The sequence below is a fragment of the Corapipo altera genome, unplaced genomic scaffold (genome assembly GCF_003945725.1).
Source record: "Corapipo altera isolate COAL_440 unplaced genomic scaffold, ASM394572v1 61286, whole genome shotgun sequence".
NCBI lineage: Eukaryota > Metazoa > Chordata > Aves > Passeriformes > Pipridae > Corapipo > Corapipo altera.
In genome coordinates, this window is record NW_020884907.1 from 4,945,017 (window position 1) to 4,965,327 (window position 20,311).

The 20,311-nt window shown below is 41.5% G+C and overlaps 1 long non-coding RNA gene across 1 annotated transcript; it reads right to left on the minus strand.

Moving 5' to 3' along the window:
- Positions 1-8,106: 8,106 nt before the first annotated feature.
- Positions 8,107-14,098, minus strand: LOC113951539. The gene is made up of 3 exons (XR_003529190.1): positions 13,945-14,098; positions 13,129-13,262; positions 8,107-8,719 (listed from the first exon to the last, which is right to left on the minus strand). It is a non-coding gene; the product is annotated as an uncharacterized LOC113951539 (long non-coding RNA).
- Positions 14,099-20,311: the final 6,213 nt, after the last annotated feature.

The window sequence follows — 20,311 nt, forward strand, 5'->3', positions numbered from 1 at the left end:
ATAACTTGACAGAGGTCAATAAATTCAATGAATTTAACAGTGTAACAGTGGTTTACCAAGTTTGACAGCAAGGTTTTTATTAATTACTGCATGGAAGCAACATAAAAGGGACCCAAGTTAGAACTGAGTTAAAATGATTCACACAGAAGCTGGAAACGCAAAGATTAAGGAAGATCCTTCCATTGAGTCACAAGGATCAGAGTGGACCCTCTTACCTTCTCAACTCCCCATGGAGCCAAGTGTGGCTCGGACCAATCTCAGTTTTGGACTTGGACAACAGTTTTATGTCTAACGGAATTACCTACACAAAATTTATAATAATTAATATTGAGTAGCTGTATGGATTTGTAATTTTTCCTTAGTCTTAATTCAGCATGATATCAGTCACTTAGTGAGGATTTCTCATGAATAAGGGATCTCTTAGTCTCAGGTAAGGATCTCAGACCTTCAGAGGTGTCCCTGCACAAGGGGAGTCACTGGCACGTAGCTCATCTGCAAAGCGGGAGCGAGCTCAAACTTGGCCCATCCCAATGGTAATATTTATAGAATGAAGTAGGTGGTGGTTATTCAATAATATAGACAAGGCTGATGTCTTGATTTTACCTCTGATACCTTGTTCTGTATTTTGGTTATCTTGCATTTTTTGGCTTCGAAACCACCTTTAGGAATATTTTTCCAGGCACCTTCACTTCCTTGTACATGAGCCAGGGCCTTCCCAGCTCACAGGTTCACCACAGGGCATAAGGCCAGTTGCTTCTTAGTTAGCTGAACAGTGAGGGGTAAAGTGTACCCCCTACAGATGGGAAATCTGCACAAGTGTACTGCTGGCTGGGACTGAGACGTGGACAGCCTTGCTGGCAGAGTAAGGCTGGGAATGATAAGGGGAAACGTGAGTTGTTGGAAGTGCCAGCTCCAGTATTCATCATAGCGCATTTAATGTGGCCATGACATGGATGAAACTCTCAAACCTGAAACTCTCAAATACTTCACAGAAAATGTGGTGTGTCCTTCATCCTCCCCTTCTGCCTTAGTTTACAAAGTCCTAAGAAAATTTTATCTCCTATCATGTAGAATCTTTCCGCTTCCTTTTCTCTGCTTCACACCAAAAGAATACTCAGGTCACATGGAAGCATTTTGTTTGTGGGATGAAGATGTTTTCTTCAGCTGCATTTTTTTGTCCAGTGAACTTACCAGCCCTATCTTGAGCTTAAACATGATCTCAACCAACTTTAAATGGTATGTTGACCTTCTGTTTTCCTTGTATGCAAATAATTTTTTCTCTAAAACTGCATGCTAGCTAGGCAAAGACAGCTTGATTCTAATATGCTTCCAATGCTTTTTGCACATGTTCATAGAGATTATGCTGAATAAGTGATTTCTGCTTATGCAAGATCTCCTATCGTGCAGAAACTCAAGGCAATTTCCTTGTCATTCTCTTTGCAATAAAGAATAACAGCAGAAGAAAAGAACATTCTCCCACACGCTAAAAAAAAAAAAAAAAAGAAAGAAGAGGAACCAAATATGTAGTAGAACTCAGAGAGATAGACAGAATCTTCTCAGCTTCAAGAGCCCCAGGCCCCAGGTGCAATGGAGATGCAGGCAGGGTCTATCCCCAGCAGAACAGCATAGGCAGCCTCTTGCGAAAGCAAGGGATGGAAACTGGTGACTTCTGCTCTGTCTGAACTCCTATAACTATGACTGACATAAGTTCATAAAAATCATAGAACTGTAGAATGATAGAACGATTTGGGTTGGAAGGGACCTTAAAGATCATTTAGTTCCAATTCCCCTGCAACGGACAGAGACACCTTACACTAGACCAGGTTGGTCAGAGCCCCATCAAACATGGCCTGGAACACTTCCAGGGATGGGCCATCCACAGATTCTCTGGGCAACCTGAGGAGGCCAATGGTACTGCCTGTCAACACCTACTTGAGCAGCACAGTATGATTTTGGACCATGGGACTCTGTTTGAAGATCAGCATTTGCTTGGGAAAGATGTGATCCACCCCACTAAATGGGACAAACGTATCTTTGCCAGGAGAATGGCTACCTTAGTAAGGAGAAAATATAAAAAACCCCCAACTAAAATCCTTGGTCAAAGCCATAAATACCTATTTAAACTCACAAATGTTATATCAGAGAAAGAAGAGAAATATTTTTTGTAGGACAGAGGGCTGAATGCTAAACTAAACATCATGAAAAACAAAGTCCACTGTTATTAAATCTGGTGGAAGCTCCCCAGACAGCACCAGGACATATATTCTGTGGTGTGACATGGGATTTGATGGCAAAATTTGACCCTATGTTTCAAAGGCTGGAGTCTGAGGACCAGAGGAAATGTCCCTGGCATTTCCCAGATGTTTGTGCATGCAGCTCATGGTACCACCCCTATGGGTGCCTATGGGTGGGTGCCTAAGGGACCCTTGCCTGGAGGAGACACCTCTTCAGACACAGGACATCTCTGTGGTGCACATGTCCTTCTCTGTGGTGCATGTCCTGCACTGAGAGCTTCCAACTTGCCAAAAACCAACAGGAGCGGGTAAATGAATGTGCCGCCCACAGGGCGCTCTTGCAGGGTGGCACCTGTGTCTGACAGGCCCAGCCCTTACTCATGGCACCTTGACGAGCAAGGAGTAAAATCTCTGCTTGTGTGACAGCTCCAAACAGCCACTCTACCTTTTCATGAAGGGCACAGGTTCCCAGGCCACCCAAGGATTCGCTGGAATCTCTGTCCTGTCCGGCACTGTAGCAGCTTCCTCATGCACGCTGAGCTAGCCAGTGCACCCGAGGAGCCAGCCGTGTCAGCTGGAACCCTTCCCCCAGAGCAACAGGTTTCCAGCCCAGCAGCACCACCCTCTCTGCAGCTAAACTGGTTGAGTCCTTAATAATGGAGGAAACAGCTACTGCAAGTGCTGCCCTTTTTCAGGGGTAAGCGCCAAACAATGGTACTTGCAAATCAGCATCTTTGAGAAAACACCAGTGGCCATGCTCAGTGCTCTCCAGCCAGCGTGGGGTCCTCACCTGGCACCTCGACTCCTTACAGGATTTCTGCTCCTTCCTGCTCCTCTAATATGGGTACACTTGAACCTTCACATAAGGAAGGTAAAATTGAAAAAAGAAATAAAACAAGAAGAGTTTACAAGACAAACTATTGTTTGGTGAAATTGTGGTCTGTGATAAAAAAGAAAAGATAATAATACAACCAATATCCAGTATTTTGCATAATATTAATAACATAGCATAATAATAATGCTATTATTAATCTCAAGTGTGACTAATTAGATACATAAAAATAGCTTTTCTCATCTCTGGAATATATTTGTCTTTCTAAAACACCCCTTTTATTTAAGATTTTTAATTTGGAGTGATGAACATGTGAGGCAGAGTTTGACAGCTAAGAGGATTGCTTGACAGTGAAAACTGCATAATTCTTGCGGAGCAGTGGGTATGACAGAGAAGGTTATTTTGCAGCTAGAGTCCCCAGTCCATATTTGTGCAGTGCATAGGGTACGTAAGCCTCCTGGCTTAAGGTTTGTTACTGCTGTCAAAATGCAATATGAGGTAATTAATCTACATGAGCCCCTCGGGAATGACAGCCTCGAGGGCCCCCATTGCACAAGGGCACTGTACAAGCAGGCAGCAACACCATCACCAAAAGCAGTGGGCTTGGGATTTCATCGTAAGCAGTTGGAGATCACCTTAGTGTGCCTCTGTTTGGGTCTCCCAGGGCAGGCCCGAAATCCCCTGCTTGATTTCCCTCACTGTGGGAGGTATGAAATGAGAAGGTTATTTCTACAGAAGAGAAAGGCTCAGCAGGTCCATTGCTTTGAACATAACTGCACCAGTTTGTACCAGTAGACCCATTCTCTCATCATCTCATCCAGTTTAGCCCTACCAGGCCGATATTGCTAGCAGTGTTGTTGAAATGTCTGATAACAGACAGAAAAAAGTACATGTTTTAAAATATGTGTGTATATTTCTAGAAAGTGATGAGGGAGGGCTGGGGGGCGGGGGCGTGGAAAAGAAAGAAGACCTAACAAAAACTCCCAAGCTTCAAACTCCCCTGCCTTATTTGCTCACTTTTACTGACAATGTTTTTCTGATGTCTTTCTTTTTAAAGTGGCACGGCTGTCACCACAACAGGTAACTGGTGTGCTGTATGCACTGGGGAAAGTGGTGGGTGACAAAATTGCACTGCTGTGAATAACTGTGGACTGGAGCAGAGCACACTACCGGAGAGCTGCACTGGGTTTGAAAACACCCTACCTCTTCCCCTCCCCTCCAGTCTTCTTCTAGTCCTCCTGTTATTTTTAGGGCGCTTCAGGAATCTCTCAACCCCTCATCAAAACTCTGCCTAAAAAGCCACTTTCACATCACAACTCTCACAGCATAAAAACAAAAACCCTCCTAAAACCAAGTGTTTACAGGAGCAATTATTTCCTTGGTGCATAATGGTAATTATTAACAACTTAAACCCACTCAGCACTTTGGATAAGCTGAGCATAGGTATCAATTTCTTGATACCTTTCTGCGGGAGGTGTAAACTCTTTCCCACTGCATCCTCTAGTTTTATTCAGAAGAGTTATCACATGCTGTGACAGAGTGAAAAATCAATAGGGGTGCGTTTTTTTCCCCTCTCTCCTTTTTTTTCAGTGTAGGTTAAGGCTATCTTTCCCCAAAAGCACAACACACTGCTGTTGGCTGACTCAGCCATAACTGACTGCAACAGCTGTCAGAAAGTTTTAAATCCTTTACATTTTAAAATTCTTTCAAAAGCATTCAGTGTAATTAAAGTTACTGCAATTTCATATTACAAATAGGAACCTGTTTAGTATATTTCACGAGCACACAATATCACTTCTCCCTCTCCTTTTAGTGTACAAAAATTGTTTTATTGAATGGAAGGTAGCAAGAGATTATCTAAAATTAACTTTATCTACCAGTCTCTTCCTGTATAAGGGCAAAGTTTATTCTCGCAAGGCGTCATGCTGACTCTAGTAATGTTTATTTGCCTGGGCAAAAAGCACCCAGTTCAGTAAGGGTGGTCAGGACTGGGTCCCTGGGTTGCAGCCTCTTTGCAACTTCTGGACATTTGAAAGACATGTTACAGGATGAGCAGCTAGATATTTAATTGCTACCCTTTCTTATTTTTCTCCACAGCCATGTTCAAAATAATAGGACTTATTTTCACTTGGTGTATGGAAAAAAATGAAGGACCACTCATGACTTGCCAGTGCTGACCTTTCCACATCTGCTGCATTAAAGAAATGGATTTTGGCTTTATGCAGTGCTTTTCTTCTGCTCTTTTTACAAAATGTTAACAAGTAAGTTCAGTGTAATGGCTCTCAAGATGAAAAGGAGGCAGATACTCTGTATTTGATATTGTTTACACTCACTAGGGTGACACAATCTGTTTCATTGAATAGGGCAAAGTTGGCTGAAAAGCAGCATCGTCTTATAACAAAATCAAGAATTATTTGCCATCAAGTTGCTTCCCACTGTGGGCTTCTTTCCCTAGTCCACAGAGATCACATATGCAGGAGTGCTGTGTGCTCACAGGAGAGAGCCTAAGTGAGACCCCCAGCCCCACCCTTCTTTCACATGGACAGCCTGCTGTCCAGAGGAAAAGAAAAAGTGAGTATTTTCTGTTTCTTACCCAAAATCATGCTACAATGAAGAAGCTGCACTGCCTTCTTTATAGTGCTTAGGCAGGGCTGGACTACTCTCTGGGCTTGGACCTGGGATCAGAGATGAAGACTGCATTCTCCACCCCACAAAGGGTCTCTGGCATTGGCCCCAGGTGCATCCTCCTCACTTGTTTATTTTTGCTTCCACCATACTGATGGAACATCCTCCTCCTGCCCGCAATGCAGGTACAGGTTGGTCCTCAGCAGTGCCAAGAGCTCCCCATCCTGTAAATCCTCCATTGCTGAAGCTGCCTGGACAAGTCTTCTTGCCAGCTGAAAATAGCCATTCCTGTACCCATAATGCCAGATGTTACCAGAGCCTTGGAAGCCCCTCCTGCTTAGCTAGTTCTCATCTGCACCAAACTCTGCCTCCAGCTGAACATCTCTGCAAACCCCCATTCTATGACACTTGTGGTCACATCCATCACTACCCTAAGTCCTTCAGCACAGTGTCCTGTCAAGCATTTCTCTTTGGTCCATGAACTTTGGTCCAGATTCAATAATGCCAGCTTACAATGCCAGTAAAGCCAGCATTTCTCTCCCTGGGACAGCTGCAGTATGTTGCATCAGTGCCCCTTCCAGTACCCCATTCTGCAGTGGAGGGGATGGAATTCTACAGAGTGGTTCGAAAGCCTAAAAATGCATGTATTTCAGTGAAATCCTGTGGGACTTCCCTATACATATAATTTCTGGCATGCTCGACATGTCAGTATGGCCATCAAACTTGAGGACAGATAACATCATAGAGTGGAATGTGTGGCGGCTTTATTTTTGGTGACCTTATCACTACTGCTTTAAATACACTGAGCAGCACATGAGGGTGATGTTCATAAGCAAGGTGCAGCTCTCTAAGTCTGAGAACACATTTGCCTCACTACATACACCTAATTGGGTGTCCTGCGATAAAGCCTTGGTGGAAAAGGTAAGAAAATAACTGCACAGCTCAGAAAATTCACACATTATAATCCCAGCATTTCAACTTCCCTCTTCCTCATGCTGTGCACTGTTAGTCCCCAGACAGGAGCATGTTTAGCTTTCCGCCTCCTGTTCTCTTCCCGCTGTTCTCAAACAAGAGCAAAACACTCTCCCTCTTGCTTAATTAAACTTGGCTTATGTAATGCTGAGCATGTCACATTTTATCAGAGAGCTTATAGTTACTGACATTCATTTTCTTAGAAAGAAACGTTTGAACTAAAATCAATGTATTGCTCATGTAACAGGCAGTAAAGTCCCTTTGGACCATGGGGTGGGTTGTCTGCAGCCCACACCTCCTTCTAGCTGTGAAAGCTCATGTGAATGCTGCAGACTCTTGAAGGAGTGGTCAGTTGGGAAGAAAGGAAACAAAAAAACCTCTGCAGGAAAGGGACTTGGTGCTCCTGGTCAATATCAAATTGAATATGAGTCATCAGTGTGCCCTGGTAGCCAGGAGGACTGAGCATGTCCTGGGGTGCACCAGGCACAGCAGGTGAAGGAAAGTGATTGTCCTGCTCTACTCAGTGCTAGTGTGGCCTCACCTTGAGTTCTGTGTGCAATTTTGGGTATTACAATATAAGAAGGATATAAAGCTATAGGGCCACAAGGATGGTGAAGGGTCTGGAGGGGAAGCCATACAAAGAGCAGCTGAGGTCACTCGGTCTGTTCAGCCTGCAGAAGAGAAGACTGAGAGAAAGCCTCATAACTCTCTCCAGCTTTCTTACAAGGGGAAGTGGAGGGGCAGGTACTGATCTCTGCTGTCAGGCAACCAATGACAGGACCTGAGGGAATGGCATGAAGCTGAGTCAGGGGAGGTTTAGCTTCTTCACCCAGAGGGTAGTCAGGCACTGGAACAGGCTCCCCAGGAAAATGGTCACTGCACCAAGCCTGACAGAGCTCCAGAAGAGTTTGGACAATGTTGTCAGGCACACGTTGATTCTTGGAGCTGTTCTGTGTAGGGCCAGGAGATGGACTTTGAGTATCCTTATGGGTCCCTTCCAGCTCAGCTATGACGCTACGATCATAAAACACAAGATAAGAAATGTTTCTCTTCCATTATGTGGGTTGCCCATCGTCTCTGTGAGACCACAGCGAAGGTGCTTGGCTCTTTACTTGGAAAGGTGAGGAACTGTAAGAGTGTGAGAGCACAGCAGACAGTGCTCTGCTACAAGGGTGCCCTGCAGACATGTCAGCTGAGAAGGGCATTTCCCATCCCTCTCAGAATTCAGTCTTGAATCTCACCTTATTTATGATGAAGCAGGGGATTAAATAATGACAGTGTAGTTTTCTGTCTCTCCCTTTTTTTTTTTTTAAAGGCGAAAATAAGAGTACATTTCTAATTGCCAGAGATGTGGATAAATTAGAAAATACAACATAAATGCTACTCTAAATATCAAAAAAAATAAACAACTAAAAAGAGCTAAAGCTTTATTTTAATCTTCCAGTATTTTTTCTAGCTAATTTTATTATTCTTCTAGCTTCTGATATTTTTAAACATCTGGGATCAGCAGTGCCTTTTTGCACCAGCCACAGTGCTATGACACTGTTCACCCCCCTCCAATGAGCTTTGTTCAGGGATCAGATCCTGCAAAGACGCTCACGTCAGAGCAGAAAGTGAGGCAACCCAATTCACATGCAGTCTGTCTCTGCTCACACCTCTTGGGGCATCAGGTGAGGAAAGATGTGACAAGAAGCATGACACAGGAGGAATCTTGACTCTTTGTCTTCTTCTCTCCTGCTGCCACAGGGAGAGCCTTGAAGCAGTACTGATGCTGTGTCTTTGTATGGTACAAAGGTTCCTGCCAACACTCTCAGAGACATATCTGCCTGGTTTTCTTCTGGGTTCCTATGGTCAACAGCTGACAGAGTAGTACTTTCAGTGCTGATAGCTGATGCACTTCACACCGTGGTCTCACAACACAGCTTGGGCTATACCATCAGATGTGGTAAACTGTAGGGATGAATAAATGATGACAGAGTTGAGACCACCTTTAATTCATGTGTTCTTTCTCCTGGCTGCAGAAATTGGAGAGACAGCTGAAATAGTTGGAAACACTCTGAAAATGAGGTAAATCATCTTCAATAAAGGTCTTCTGGCCTCCTGCCATATCTACTTAAAGTGTTCTGGGACACAGAAAGCAATCCCCCAGGTCATGAAACCACTCACTTGGAGAGGAGTGACAGAATGATCTGGTCTAAAATGAGAACCTGGTGCTCTTCTGAGAAATGAGCAACCTCTTCTCTGCAATACTGTAAACATTAACAGGAATTTCTCAGACATGCCATTCCTTGAGTATTATTGTTTGAAAAGTAGAGCTTGTCCAGGAGGACAATTGGCTTCAGCACAGGCTATGAAAGTGTATCTTCACAATAGGTCATTTTTTGACTCTAAGTCATATAGCGACTAAGCCAAGCAAATTCCATGGGGTAAACATTAATTTGTTCTGTTTAATTGCTAATTTTGGTGCAGCTGTTAGGTATCAGTGTCCACCACAGCTGCTGGAGCTGGTCGCTGGTCTGAGTACTGACTAAAGAAGCCCTGACTATGCAGTTGGACCCATTTTATTCTTTTTCAAATGAGTAGAACCTAGCCTAGATCAGCAAAAACTAATCCTTTTCCAGAATAATGGGATACTCTTTGAAGTCATTAAGATTGCAAAGGTTTATTCTATCTCCTTGTGAATTCCCACACCTCTGTAGATGCTTAGGTTTCCCTCACACCAGGTAGGTCTAGAAATTAATTGCCTTAACTTGCAAGCAGATAGTCAGATTGCTACCTCATTACCAGCTGTCATTTGTCTATAAGGCTGCAGACTTCCTAGGGGTCTGCATGACTCCTCACAATCTGAATGGACTGTGCACTGCTCCAGCACCATTGTTAGGGGGTTCTGACCTTCTTCCCATTGAAAGACAGTGCAATTTTTATGCCTATATAGAGACTACACTTATATTCAGATCCTTTTAGCCTTGTCTTCTGCTCTCTGCTTCAGAGGAGAATACACTTATAGGTGCACATACAGGTATATGTATGCATTTGGACTTACTGGGACTGTCTGTTCTCAAGCTCTACCGATCCACTTTTCACCCAATAGGTGATAAAACAAAAAATCATGATGTATTTGGGCAATTTGGACTCTCAGTAGACTATAATCTCTCCCTGGATTCAAAAATCTATGGTAAATGTGAATTCTCTAGGGCAACCTCAGTCAGCCCATCATGAGCGTGTGTATGAAGTCCTGCATGCTGTGGGGCAATACTAAAGCCCAACACTTTAACACAAAGAACACACCTCTCTCTTGCACTGATTCATTAAGATCTCACATTTGTTCTTTCCTTATTTTACCTGACTCTAAAAATAAGCCATGGAAACAGCTTCTGTGCCCCATCTTGGACCCTTTTCATTACGCCTATGGGTTTGTTTGCACCTTGTTATTCACTGAAATAGCAACTCCAGATAATGATACTGCCTTGATATATCTATCTAAAAACAAGGAACAGAACAAATAGCATTATATGGTCTTTGCTTTGCTACACAAAGCAGATCAAAAGGAGCCAGTTATCCATATCAGTCACGTAAATATTTCTCCTCATTTTTACTCATAATGTGAGTGCCCTCCTGAATGGGAAGGTCTAGACAGAACCAGCTTTCCTAGTACATCAGCAGTTCTCATTTCTGGGCAGCAGCAGATAAACTGTAGTGAATACATGAGGGGACATTTTCGTTTTTGTGGTTCCTTCTTGAGATTACTGATAGTATTTTCCCTCTAGTAAATCTCATTTTTTGCCTAATCACCTCATTACTATATCCTTCTTATTACAGGCAGGCACGAACTAGCAAGCTGCGAGAAAATATGTCCAGTTTCAAGCTATCTGCAATCAGCCTCTCATCTTGAGAGAAGATCCAGGTTTTTGGAGACAAATAATTGATCTGTGATTCATCCTTGTGATTTTAATAGGCCAAAATTACACCCACGGATGAAAACCTTCTTAAGAAGTAGGGTGCTTGAGACTAGGATCTATATTTTGCAGTGTGGGTTCTATTTTGACATTTAAAATACCCTTACACTAGCTTATCTCCGTAAGATAATAAGTGTCTTGGACAAGTAAAATGATACAGATAATTTGGTTTAACTTTTTACAAGATGAGTTGCTCATACGTGTTCTCTGTTTCCTTGGATACTAGAGATTTCATGTCACAGTTCAGCTACACATACATTTTCTATTCCATTACAGCACCTGGAGCATGAATGAAAAATCCCCAGAAATTGTTAAGACATGAACAAGACTGCAGGAGTAACCTCAAGCAGAAACATTCTCATCAGGGTCATACAGAAGTGGATGGGTAAAGTTCATCATCTGCATTGGTTTCTTGATGGGGCCCTCTCTTTTTTTCTTGCATATGAATATTTTCTTCCCTTCTCATTCTGGGCCTGCAGTTTTTGCTTTTGACATCTACCTGACTAGCAGCTCAAAAGATAATTAATTAGACCATGTGCATAGTTCGGATTGAAGGCCAGTCCAGTGCATTTCAAAACCAGATTTCATAAGCCTTTGCACACTCATAAGTGTGTGACAATAATCAGAAGTTTCCCTCTCAAAGCTACTCTTAGGTGTACAGGTTGATTTACTAATCTTACTATCCAGGTCACAGACAAATTCAATTTTTTTTTTCTTCACTTGTGAATATCTGCCTAGCATTTTTCAGTCACGAATATTTTTCCAGAAATGGACAGATTACTGACTAATTCCAAAGCTGTTAATATCATTAAAAGCCAAGCTGGCTTAAACAGTTTCATAAAATTTGACCAGATAACTTTTGATGAGACTTCTTTAGTCTGGATAAAAGGGCAGGGAAGACCTAGAAAAACCTGGTGAGTTCTTCTAATTTTAGATGGTGGTTTCTTTGTGTTTAGCAAACCTAGGTAGACCTTTCTTATCAATGTCCTGAGTTATTCTGAAAATTCTAACAACTTTTATCATTTACAATATCTTACAGCAACGAGTGATACAAGTTAACTGTGTGTTTTGTGAGAAGCCACCTCCTTGTGCTTGTCTGGAACCTGCCTATGAGTATTTCAGTTGATGCTCCTGAAGTTTTGTGTTGGAAGAGACTGTGACAAACAGCCAACTCCTTTAAGTCACTCAGCAATTTACAGACCATTGAGTTCTGCCCCTTTCCAGTCTGCAGAGTCTTAAATTGTTCAAATTTCTATCAGAGGAAAGCTGTTCTCTAGCTTCACAAATCTTACTTTTTTTCTCTGTAATTTCTCAATTCTTTGACTTTTTCTAAGCTATTTCAAACCAAATGCAGCGTCAAAGACGCGGATATATCATAGCCAAACACACAGTGGTATAATAGCATTCACTGTTTAGTCTCTCTCCACCTCTGCATTTCCAGCTTCCTTCAGAGGGAGGGGAACATGTTTGAGCTACAGAGTGCCAAGGCTCTGCAGTGGTCATTGAATCGGGAAAGCAAAATGCCATCACAGGTGACACCAGAGGTTTATCTTATCTCCTTCTTCACATCAGTGAAGGTTGGTGCTCGGTGTCAACATTGTTACTGAGAGTACACCACTGGCACCTGCACACCCCTTAAGCTACCTGGGGATTTCACTAACTCTGGGAGATACTCCGAGAAGCAATCTGGCAGATTTGGAGCCCCTTTGCAATGGCAACATCTGCCTAGTGGGAAAAAAAAGTCAGGAAGTGCATTAGAAATCAATTTTTAAGTAGGCTTGCAAACTTTGTTTTTATTGGATATACCACAGAAGAAGTCCTAACAAGGGTGATGACCCCTGCTGCATAGGAAGACCAGGGGCTTGCAGTTGGAGAGGGCTCTTGCACTGTGAAGCCTCTTTAAGGCAGGATCATTAACTCCAATTCTCTCCCAGGAGGATGGTTTGCTTCATGACTAATGCTCAGCACAGTTAAGTGGCATAGCTAGAGTTCTTGGCAAAGCAACATATGGTGTTTTCAAGCTTTATAGATGTTTCATTTCATATGTTTCCCACTCTGTTACCTTGCGACACTCCACAGCACCACTTTGCTCTGTTTACTATTACTGTGCTAATCCTTTATACCTTTGCTTTCAAATGTTAACTATTTACAGGATTGACAACAGAAACTCACAATGATAGGTATACCTGTAAATGCACCTTTTTGGGGGTTTCTTGTAATTAAGGCTCCAAACTATGTAAAAGCTTTTTGATCACAGACTCCGTCACTGCTTTCCCTCATTTGTGCACTCATGAGTTGGGAACTCTTTGTGCAAAGCACCAAGGTCTTGGGTTTATGCCAAATAGAAACTCAATACACGGTTTGACTGCTTGTCTTGTGTTCTTCTTTGGAACAACAGCATTTTCATTTGCACAAGTAGCCTTTACATAAACAAGCTTGGTTCAGAAGCAGGCAGGAAGACACATACACACAGAGAGCATAAAGCCCAGCCACACCAAGCGGGTCTTACCAGTTAGTACAGTGTGTTTATTCATGGAATCACATTTGCCCTCTCTGGAAAAGCCATTGTGGTATTTTCTGCAGAGTCTAATGAGCCAGTCCCAGAACAATCCTTCTGAGTCATCAGTTTCCATTTGCACAAACCTGGTGTCAAATAAAACGATAGGGAGGCAGATAATGATTAATCCAGGAAAGACACAAAACTTATCAGATTACCATTAAACAATGGTCAAATTCAGATGGAAAATGCCTCCCAGCCAGCTCACAAAAAGGAATAGGGTAGTGGACTTCTTACTACTAAAGCTCGTCATCACAGCTTATTTCCTACAAATATACATTGCAACTAATTCATTTAAAAGTAATGGGAAAAAGATAGCAGGTTAAAGGTGAAATTGCCTGCCTTATTTTATCTGAAAATATCACCTGAAATCAAATCAAATTAGCATGACTGTAGGTCTAATCTATGAATTGTACAGGTAGAGAATGTGGATTGCATGTTACCTATATGAGCTAACATATGCATATCGTAGGGTGGTGAGACACTGGAACAGGTTGCCCAGAGGAGATGTGGATATCCCACCCCCAGGAGCGCTCAAGGCTAGGTTGGATGGAGCCTGGAGCAACCTGATCTAGTGGAAGGTGTCCCTCCCCATCAGAGGCGGCTTGAACGAGACAGTCTTCAAGGTCCTTTCCAACCCAAACCATTCCATGATCCTATGAAAACTTATTCACATTCACTGGTAGAGTGAAATGGAATGTTTCAGAGAGTGACTACAGAGTGGCAAACTGCACTGTCCTGGGCTGCTGAAAATGGAGGTGGACTCACCTCAGAAGCCAGGATCAAGTCAGGATAGTGACTGTCTCAAGCTCTAAATTCCAAATGCTGTGGCATGTAAGGAGCTGGGGTCCTCTCGAACCTCTGTAAGGGATTGGCTGGACATGACCCCAACCCCATAGAAATCCAAGTGGTTTTCAGCCCCTCTTCTGATGAGTTTTAAATCCCTCGGGATACAATAAAGCAAGAGAACACAATCCAGCTAAATAAAAAAAAAAAAAGTTAAAAAGTTACATGTTGTAATTAGTTACCCAAGCCACATCTACGAATGGCAGAACAGCTGAAGAGTAAATCATAGCCAGCTAAACCAAATGGAACCAAGTGTAGTAAGATAGTGCTATTGCTGGTTCAAAATCAAACTGACCTATAACATTTGACTGCTCAGAAAAAAACCATATGGGCCTATTTCATTCACACTGCTGACTTTCTTTCCAACAACCACTTTTTTTGATTTTTGAAGTATAGAAAAAGTGTAATCTAGAGTGCTTAGTCACTGCAGTATATATTGCTGCAGTTTATTTTTCTTGATTTATATCCAGGTTTACAATGATTTGTGGGTTTAAAAAAACCCCATATCTCTTAATTTGAGTTCAATATCGACTGTGTCAAGTCCCCACAGAAGAAATAAAAATCTAGATAATTTATTTTACTTTAAGGTGATATGAATAAATCCAGTAACTTGCTTGTATTGCCCGATAATTGATCAAAGTTCATTTTCTGTTTGGGCAATATTTTATGTCAATCACTTGTTTCACTCACTAGATAAGCTTGGTAAATGATGTGACGTGATAAAAGCAAGGTAAATTGAGCAATGATACTTGTGGGTGAACATTCTATCTGATAAACATGTTTTTGTACTGACGTAAAGCTCATTTTCTGCAAAGCTGAGCTTTGTAGCCTAATGGTGCATCATTCTCCCACCTGACAAGTCACAGGACTTTCTTCTATCCTGCCTTTTATGTGTAAATATGGAATGCATATGTGATGCAAACAAATTCAGGAATCAAGTCAAGAGTATCATCATTTGAACAAAATGTGCCCCCTGTTTTGGCTTCAGAGTAGGAAATTTAAAGTAGCAGGCCTGCAGGGAGCATAGTGATTAGCTGTGTTCCCATACTAAACCATAAATGCATCTATGGTTTACTAAATATCAGGTGTTGGAATATTACCCTGTGATAATAATACCATAATTATAATAATGCTACCACATTAATAACAATAATAGCACATAATTATAATAATGCCATATAAATAACAGATCCTGGAAAAAAATCAATACAAAACAGGATTGCCATAAAAAAGGAACTAACACTGACAGAACGTGTAACACATATTTGCACACACACATCCACCTCATGTGGACTTTGCCTAGCTGGTCTGTTCATTATATTAATATCATGACTAGCCTTCTCACTAATCTTTCAACTCAAAATCCCATCATTCATCCCCCCACAACTTCCCCTCTAACAAAACCCTCACAACCACAAAAACTACCCCTTGAACCCGACCATGAATTTAAGCTTCTTTGACCAATTTACAAGCCCATCCCTCTTAAGAATCCCCTAATTCTTCTTTCAATATTATTCCCTGCCCTACTATTTCCCACACCTGACAACCAGTGAATTGCCAACCACCTTTCCACTCCTGAACTAAGATTCTTTCACCTAATTACAAAATGACACAAGTGAGTTTTAATCCCAACATCTCTAATAACAATCCTACTGATAACTGACTTTCTAGGCCTACTATCACATACATTCACCCTCACCACTCAATCACATTGAATATATGTTTTTTACTGTCAAAGACAACAGCTCTGTGGTGCACAAGTTATTGCAAGACCCTTCCCGTGAGATTCCTAAGCTGCCTTTATTTTGCCAGATAAGATTATCAGCCTCCCAGTCTGGCCCAAGCCACAATCAGTAACTTCCACACTGTTTTAGAAAAAGTCCCCTTCTGGACAGAGACATAGGAAAACACGTATTTTAAACCCTAAATACATGCTTGAGATTTTTTTCTTGTGGCAAGTCTTCATGGTTTCCCTGTTAGCTGAGGAAGTTTCTTTTGTTTGAAAATTAGTTTTTGATTCTTTCTTTTTTTATACAAAATAAATATATCTAATGATGACCCAACATGTAGCTACCCCGTGTAGGCCTGTGAAGTGTTCTTTATGGTGCTGTATGCCTCTTCAGAACGTGTACAGGTCAGACCACGGGGCAGCACCTACCAGCTTGCTCTCGTGGGCGTGACCTCTGGGGGCTCTCAGAGGCAAACTGTGCACTGCCAGACCTCTGCCAGCCACACAGTCAAAAGTCCTGGGCACAGCAAACAGCCAGCAAGCACCTACAGCTTTACTACCAAGAAATTTCAGAACTGATGACTTCTTTCTACCTCTGTGACTTTTTCCCCGGCAGACAGTAATTTCACAGTATTTACATTGAAAAAGGTATTAAAGGCATATAGGAAACAAAACGTGTATGTCTTCTATTTTAAGTTGTAAGATGGTCACCCCTCATTATCAAAGAGACATTTCAGCTCAGTCTGGAGCTTTGCAGGCAGCTCTAACAGCTGAGACTGTGTCTTCAGCACTGTCAGCTTGGCTGTGTGTCATTTCAAATGTAAGTCACAAAAATGCTTTTCTAAAGAGGTGTCAACATTCAGCCCATAGAAATGTTGCAAAACTAAAGTCCCAATGCAGTTATAGTCTTAGCAATTGCAAATTTATTGGCAAGTATTTTCAGATTAATTTTAAAGTGTCCTCCCATTAAGAACAGGACAGAACAATTTGCTTCTTTGCATTTAGGTCCTGGTATCTGAAGGAAAACTTCATCTATATTTATGTTGTCTTCTCTGATTGTAATAAATGGGATATCTACACACTTTTTGTGAGGAAGTGAAATTTCCTAAGAGAAAAATGTCATGCAATATCAGGAAAGAAATTACCATAACTATATACACTTGCATTTGCAAATATCTTTCATTTCAAGTGACTTTACAAATCCTAACTTTTGCTCAGGCTTAGTCTTCGCACGGGCATGTCTAAAGCTCATGCACACATTTCCAGTAACGTCCCATGAATTTATTTGCACAGAAGGTGCAAAATCACAGGTGCCTTTAGCAAGCACTGAAAGCAAAACGGCATAAAGGAAAGCCTGCTATGAAAAGGAAGGGATTATATTATTATTGTTATTTGTCAAAGTAATGTTTTTCGAACGCTTTCCAGCTCTTATTTGTATCCAAGACCCTGTTGGAGTACAGCCATAAAAGGACCATCACTGAGTCCAGAGGTGCTGGATCAGGCCTTCCTATTATATTCTCCCACACCACAACATTTGAGGTGCCACTTGAATAGCCCTGGCTCTTTTTTTTTTTTTTTGTCTCACTGGCATGACATCTGCCTATATAATCACCAGCTCTCTTCGTGTGGCAGTCTATTCATTCCCCAGCTAACATTAAACTAGCTCTAACTAACCAGAAAGAAATTAATTACTTTAACACCTCAGGCTGCAGCACCTGGGCCTTTAAATAGGATTCCTGGCATATCTGTGCTTGTCTGAAACATATTCTACTGCAAATGCACTGCTGTAGGTAGTAGGTCCCTCAACAGCAGAGTTTCTACCTGGGTCTATCAGATCAACTCTGTAGAAGTTAACAGGAGAACACCAGCCAAAAAAGGTGCTGATTAAAACAGAATTAGCCTACTACATGCAGAAAATTCTGGGAGACAAGAGAAGTTAAATAGATACCCAAAAGTTAAAACTCTAATATTAGTTAGCCAAACTGTAGGAGCACATTTGCAGCTTCCTAAGCCAGTAGAAAGGCTGAGCTGAAGTAAATCATTTTATGTCTGCTATGAACTGCACTCAAACGAAGGAAATAAAAATAATCCGTATTAACCTAATGACCTCTTTATTTGCCAAAAGTAATTTATTTTACTTAGGAAAGTCAGGTTTGGCCTCTAATATCTAACATGTTTGGCCTCTACTGGCAAAGGTAAAATAAAAAAACCCAGGTAAGATAAAAGTTAAATCCTCTCCTGTTAAAGAGATCAATAAGCTAAACTTAAAGCATGCCATTCATAGTGGGAGTTATATGATGCAGAGAACAACAATGGAGTCCTTTTCTGCAAATATCTATCTGATGCCAGTAAGGGGGTACCTGACAAGCGCATGTACTTAGCATGTCTGCAGTCCATTTGTCAGCTTTAGAAGCTATTTTGGGACAGCCATGTGTCTCCAGGTGGTCACCATCCCACGAGCAGGTTCTCACCACAATCCCAAAACAGCAGCCCTTCAACAGCCTCTGGGGACAACTTCTGCATTTGTCCTGACTGGAGCTTCCAGGTCATGGTGGCCACTCTGCTGCAGGGTGGTTATTCCCCTGTGAGCTTTGGCTGTGGTTTTCCAGCAGCCTTTCCCTGTCTTATTTCCCCCTCAGGCAGCCCCTCAGAAGCTCAGTCATTACCTTAAAGGGATTTGCCACATGCAAGAGCAGAGGACAAGTCTTGTCTTCCCCTATGAACTGCCTTGCATGCCTCTCATGTCATTCTTCTGACGGGACACTCACTTCTGTGGTTGACTCATTTAATGCTTTTAACATTTTAATTGATATTTAAACATACTTTCAAACTGCAGCAGTAAAAACAAATAAAAACTAGAAAACAGAGGTCCATGTATTTATTTGAGCTGCTGCTCAGGCATTGTGATATTTGATGCATTTTAGAGCAGACATTATAGCACAATATTGATTTTTTTTCTAGATATTGTGGAAGTGTGCTAACATTCTTCCTTAAGGTAAGTTTCTGGAAGACATTTAATATATTGACAAAAGGCAAGAAAAACGAAAATGTCCTTAAGACTAATGAAAGAGACACCTTGAACAGCAGAATTAATGTTTCTCTTTCTGATTTACATTGGAATAGTCCAGGTGTTACATTCTTACTTTTCTACAGACAGAATTTTAAACTGTACTTAGAAATCAAACTTTTGCCAATATTATCAAGAGTGAGAGGCCTACACATTTCTGGATTGTGCATTAAACTTCCAAAATGTGAACAGGCATTCTATAGGACCAGTTCAATATTAGATTATTTGATTAATTTCTCTATCAATATTACTTATTTTTATTTTCCAGAAGACATTTAAGACTTTTTTCAGCTTAAATATTTATGTTAATCTTTACATTGGATTGTATTTTATTCAAAACATAAACACAATTATGCTCTGGTCTGCTAACCATTTAGGCAGTTATGAAGATAACAGTAGTTAAGCCCCCTAATTTCACACACACCAAAAGTTTTTACGATCCGGTTTCTGGTTACATCATTAATATTTTCAGAGCGTGCAGTTTTCTGGAACAGTTCTGCAAGCAATGTATAAAATTTGTAATACTGATCCACCTCTGGCTTTTAGACAATGGGCTTTTGCTCAGCCAGTTCAAATGAAAATGCAACAGTAACCGCTTTAAACCAGCTTTTCAATTATATCCACTGGGAGTACTAATGTAAATGCAGGTAAATTTATCAATATTGCTAATTACTAGCCTTTATAATAAGGGCAACACCTGCTTTAGTTCAGATGGGGAGCATTTGGCTTTGGAACAAAAGAGCCCAAGGTGGGTTTACCCTCCATGGTGCAGGGAAACTGCATAGGCAGTGTCCATGCCTCCCAGTCAGCACCCAGCAGATGGCAAACACGTGTGCAGTCAGTGCGAAAATGTCCTCAGGACTGGTTGTAGCATGAGAGAAAATGGCATTTACTGAGAGAAAACAGATAGTCTTGATGACGTTTCATGAGCTCTGACAGCTGCTGCCATCTCAGGTGCTTCCCACAGAAGGTTTACCACACATCAGGAGGAATGCTTAGACATCTCAGACATCGGTCTGGGGTTTGGTCAGTCAGTACAATTTCGTATCACATTTACTTGTGGATGCTGTGTTTAATGCAACATTTTTTTGGTCAGATGGAGCCTAACTCAGAAGAAGTGCATATTGAGAGCCATGGCCTGACTCACTAATTAGCACACTGAACCACACCATGACTGAAATGTTCTAAGTTTTGCTATTATAAATAAAAACCAACTGGAAGAATTTGATGTTTGTGTTTTGGACTAACATTAGTTCCTGTGCCTTAAGTCTCAGGAGTTGCACTGGGGTTGCACACGCACCTGTAAATTCCCTTTCCTCTAACTGCTGATTGTGACCCAAGCAGTTATCTTTCTTTTCATTTCCTTGCTCCTCTGCAACCTTTATAAACAGGGTTTTAATCTTTCTGGCACACCAGACATAGCAATATAAGGAAAGCATTCTGATAATGTACAATAAAGAGAGATAAGACAGAACTGTCAGATAAGGAATGAT